The sequence below is a fragment of the Montipora capricornis genome, chromosome 9 (genome assembly GCF_036669925.1).
Source record: "Montipora capricornis isolate CH-2021 chromosome 9, ASM3666992v2, whole genome shotgun sequence".
In the NCBI taxonomy this organism is placed as follows: Eukaryota; Metazoa; Cnidaria; class Anthozoa; order Scleractinia; family Acroporidae; genus Montipora; species Montipora capricornis.
The window spans coordinates 16890568-16896149 of NC_090891.1; positions in this window are offsets into that span (position 1 = coordinate 16890568).

Genomic DNA, 5582 nt, shown 5'->3' on the forward strand with positions numbered 1-5582 from the left:
GCTAGAATCATAAACCACGCGCAGCTTTGTGGTTTCCTTATCAACACGGATAACCTCATGATGAGGAATGTAATGAACCTTGCCAACACCATTAGAAGTTCCTTGATCTACAAGTTCAATGATCCCTTGTTTCAACTGTTCTCGGATAACATCATTAAACTGCCTTAACACATCAGGCTGAACACTCAGACGCCTTAAAAGTGACAACAGGCTTGATTTGCACCATACAAAATTATCGGGAAGGAGGTCATGATCCTCCTTAAATGGTAGTTGCACTTGATATCATCCTTCCACGAATTCAACTTCATTAACAAACTTGTCATACAGAGTGGCATTGTCATCACGAATTCCAAAGGATTCATAGTCCCAGATTTTTCTCAGTTCTGATGGAAGATCATCATGTTTAATTACACTCGATTCCACCTTCAAAACACAAGTTGCTATGAGATTCACAGTTTTGGCATGGACATTATCACACATGACCATAGTCCAGAGAGGACAAATCCTAGCTTTGTGGCTAGGGCAACTGGTTTCCATGGTGCACCCCTCACTATAGTACTTTCTACCAAGGACCAATAGTAGTCAGCCCCAATGAGAATACTGACTTCCAGCACTCCACCACCAGCTCTGTCAGCCAATGGAAGATTACAGAGATGCTCTTAGCTAGACTGAGTCAGTTCAGTGGACTTGGGTCAAGGGGCCACAGATCACTGGTACCACAAACGCTTGAATGTACACAGTTGTATTGCATAACGTTTTGATGCCAACTTGAACAATCTCACAGGTACATGATCTGGCATCTGATTCTTCAAAGGTTTTGATCAGCAAGGAATCTCTACCAACAACAGGTAGCTGCAATTTGTCCTTAACAGCCTGAGTCACGTAAGATCACTGATTGCATGAATCGAAAGCAAGACGCACATTTAGTGGACTACTGTCATTGTCTGGACGCATGACTTCAGCAGCTGCAGTTTGCAACAGCACGGACCCTCTGTACTTATCCACATACAAACTGGTAGAGACATCAGGTACATTCTCAACTTGTTCTCATCCACTCACAGTGTCTTCAAAACTATCACAGATAGTAACTTGGTGGGCTCCTTGACATTTGAAACATTTCACAGGACTTTTACAGTTACGTGACAAATGCCCAGATTTGAGACAAAGAAAACATCTGCCTTTCTTCCTCAAAACTTGCTTTCTAGACTCAGCACTTGAGACCACACTACATTTAGAGCTCTGATGATTTTGATTGCAAAACGAGCACCACACACGAGAAAACGGTTTGTTCTTTGCACTTTCAGAGTACAAAGCAGAAGTAGAATGAAGCGACTCACCTCTCTGAAACGGGTTTGACGGTATGACTTCCTTAGGGTTCAAAACTCATTGTTTTCTCATTTGCAATTCCTTGTGAAGTTCATTAAGGATTTCTTTTAAATCTCATGTTTCTGATTCCAAATTCCGTGACATTGCCATTCTAAATATTTTGCACACAATTTCGATGACTGTCGCGAAACTTTAACAGATTCTTCAATTTCTTCTTCTCGGCCATACCTTGATTCCCACGAGCCATTAAAAACAAATATAAGACTGCACGCAACACGAATTCGAAGATGGTTTAAGTCAAGATTTTCTGAGTTTCCTAGCGGAATCCGTTCCCGGGTGTCGGCATCAAATGTACAAGAACCTTACGCCATAAGACACATTCCTTTCAAGACTACTTTCAAGATCAAATCGAAGAACAACGCAGGCGTCCAATGTTCTGTTCGTTAGGGGTCAAAAATGTGCGACTACGTGATGTAGTCGGATCCAGTTTTTCACAGGTTATATGGAAATGGCAATTTTATAGGGATTGAGGACTCGTGCTTGTGAAGGAGATCAAATTGTGGACTGATGTTCGGCTCCAAAAGTGACGAGTCTGCAGCAACAATGGCTTATGAATCGACACAAAACAGAAGTGAACACCATGTTTGAGGTAGGGAAGTTTATTGCGAGAAAAAGACATGCAGTTTTTAACTCTTTTTACTATTAAACTCCCTTATTACGTGATGGTTATGCATTGCAAAATCGCGCTGTGAGCTTGGGCCGCTTGTGCTTCAGTGGAATATTCAACTAACATTCGACATTGTGCCGAATAAATTGCAAGTGCATTATTTATATTTTACCCATAACTCCACAGTTTTTTGCTAAACGACATGCCCGAGGAAAGCGGTATGGCGGCCGTGGAGGAAACAAGTATGTGTGCCTCCTGCTTCTCTACAACGAAATATATTTGCCTGAGGTGCGGAAATGTTTTCTGCCGCCAGCCTTCACTTCTGGTTAATCGAGGGCACGATCGAGGCCGAGGAGCACGTGTTGTGACATTTTTTCGCGACAAAAACAAAACCATAAAAAGAGAACAAATACACAAAGGCCGTATTTTCCTTGCCAAGAAGTAATGCGCTGCAATCTGCATGATAAGACGTCGTCTCCTGTTAACGCGAATAATGTTTGAAAGGCGTAGACAACGCCAACGTAAAATTATTCTTTATTGTTGTCCGCCGTATTGGCGGAGAAGCTTACAGCAGGGACTGGTAGTGAACTCAGTAATAAATGCGACACAATTAAATGCGACGTTTAAATCAAATTTTCAACTTTTTAAAATTTGAGTCGACTCAAATTGAAATTATATTCTGCACATGTAAAATGTCACGTTTAAACCAGGCCTTTTTTACATGGTAACTAAATAATATAGTAACTGTACTAAACATGCCTTTTAAAATGGGTTTTGTATGTTTGCTGAAATTTTATAGCTATTTGATTTCCTCCATCATTTATCTAAAACACACTTGTAAACAATGCTCTCATCTTAACACTGTTCTAGTGATATTTACCCACATGATTTGGGAAAGTCCTTAATTTATGTATCCTTGCTTGTGGTGTTTTCGTCCGTGCGGTGATCTTCTGAGAAAAATATTGTGACTGTGAGTTACCATTATCGATTCTTTTCGGATTATTTTACTATAATATTCTACCGTAAGATGTCCGTTGCTCCCTTTTTCTCTGATTCTGGAGGAGATAATAGCCGTGGTCACACTGCAGACTTTTACCTACAATTTTGGACAAATTAAATGGAACATTGAGACCACCCCTCCCCCCAAAATCAGTGATGGGAAAAATGGCGCGTTTTGGCCTTCACACACCTTCATCCTTGATTTGGGGGAGAGCGGGCATTTCTGTTCCATTTTATTCTGTCCAAGATTGTCTATGAGCCCCTGCTTGGCGTTACCAGTAGCATATGGGGTAATCACGACACGAAATCTGCTCTCGTTCGCTCAAAAAATTACATCATCCGAATACCTGAGAGTTGACTGTAATTATTTTCATAAGCTATATTTACGTTTAAAGCAGGAGACCTATAAAATGAGAACATAAATTGCAAACAAAAAAGAGAATAAAACTATTGGGAAAAAAAAAAAGAAAAACAAAAAGAAAGAAATCGGATGTAAGGAGGATTCGAACCTTCTACCACAGATTATCTACCCCATCCAACTATCCAACCTACCCACAATGTACGCTTTAGACTTTGCATCCGTGCGCCAACCATACCGAATATGCAAACTTGTTGAATTTTTAAGAACTGCATTTGCGCTCCCTTAAATTTGTTGGCGATATTTACCTAATCTATCTTCTGATTTTTCCACGCTGAAAAATAGTGCATGATTTACGTTCACAAAAGTGTTGATGGACACGATTTGCGGGCTAACAGCAACGAATTTTGTCGATTTTTCACGATTTTGTCGTCTGGCCAGAAAGGTGACAGAACAGATTGACACTTTTTCCATTGCTTGTTAACCGTGCTTAACCGTTGAAAAGCGTCTCAAAACAGACGTGAATTGTATAAAAAGTCTCGTGAATCGTGCCTTAAACGTTTTAATGTCATGTAAAACCATTCAAGTGCTCTGCAAAGCTTTAAAAGCGCTACTTTAATGCTTGAGTCTTTTGCCATTGCTTCGTTTAATCTCGGCGATGCGACCCTACATAGAGAGATATGTCCAGAAATGCACACAACAACAAAAATTGCAAAAAAGAGATAATGTTGGCGAATTTGGCAAATATGGCGAAAATGACAATTTTGCCACAATCGCCAACGAGGCAAAGCACAAAGCAGTGAAGGGGGCCCATAAAAGTTGGCGAAAGCGGCGAATTTGGCAAATATGGCGAAAATGACAATTTTGCCACAATCGCCAACGAGGAAAAAGAGAAAGCAGTGAAGGGGGCCCATAAAAGTTGGCGAAAGCGGCGAATTTGGCAAATATGGCGAAAATGACAATTTTGCCACAATCGCCAACGAGGCAAAGCACAAAGTAGTATAGGGGCCCCATAAAAGTTGGCGAAAGCGGCCAATTTGGCAAATATGGCGAAAATGACAATTTTGCCACAATCGCCAACGAGGCAAAGCACAAAGCAGTATAGGGGCCCGTAAAAGTTGGCGAAAGCGGCGAATTTGGCAAATATGGCGAAAATGCAATTTTGCCACAATCGCCAACGAGGCAAAGCACAAAGCAGTATAGGGGCCCCATAAAAGTTGGCGAAAGCGGCGAATTTGGCAAATATGGCGAAAATGACAATTTTGCCACAATCGCCAACGAGGCAAAACACAAAGCAGTGAAGGGGGTCCATAAAAGTTGGCGAAAGCGGCGAATCTAGCAAATATGGCGAGAATGACAATTTTGCCACAATCGCCAACGAGGCAAAGCACAAAGCAGTGAAGGGGGCCCATAAAAGTTGGCGAAAATGACAATTTTGCCACAATCGCCAACGAGGCAAAGCACAAAGCAGTATATGGGGCCCATAAACGTTGGCGAAAGCGGCGAATTTGGCAAATATGGCGAAAATGACAATTTTGCCACAATCGTCAACGAGGCAAAACACAAAGCAGTGAAGGGGGCCCATAAAAGTTGGCGAAAATGACAATTTTGCCACAATCGCCAACGAGGCAAAAGACAAAGCAGTATAGGGGCCCCATAAAAGTTGGCGAAAGCGGCAAATTTGGCAAATATGGCGAAAATGACAATTTTGCCACAATCGCCAACGAGGCAAAGCACAAAGCAGTATAGGGGCCCATAAAAGTTGGCGAAAGCGGCGAATTTGGCAAATATGGCGAAAATGACAATTTTGCCACAATCGCCAACGAGGCAAAGCACAAAGCAGAAGAATTCGATCTCCAGTGCTGTTTCAAATGTTTGACCTCAAATTACAAAAGTTCATTTCTTGAATTTCTATGATTTTAGAAAATTAACAACCAGCATGAAGAACAAGGGAAAGAGGAATTTGGCAAAATAGGGAGATATGGCAACTGGACGTGGCTCCAAATAACAAAGTCATGGCAAGGTTGTCATTTGTGACTGCGCTGGAACAATTTAATTACTAACATATATAATAAATAATAATCACCAACGGGTACTAACAGTTTCAAAGCAGTTATGTGAATCTTACCAATGTGCGCTTTGAAGGAATTAGATTCAATAAACCACACACAAAATATGTCCTTGTCGTATGATCCATTACTTGAAAGTAAGCATTGCGTGAAGATGCATGTC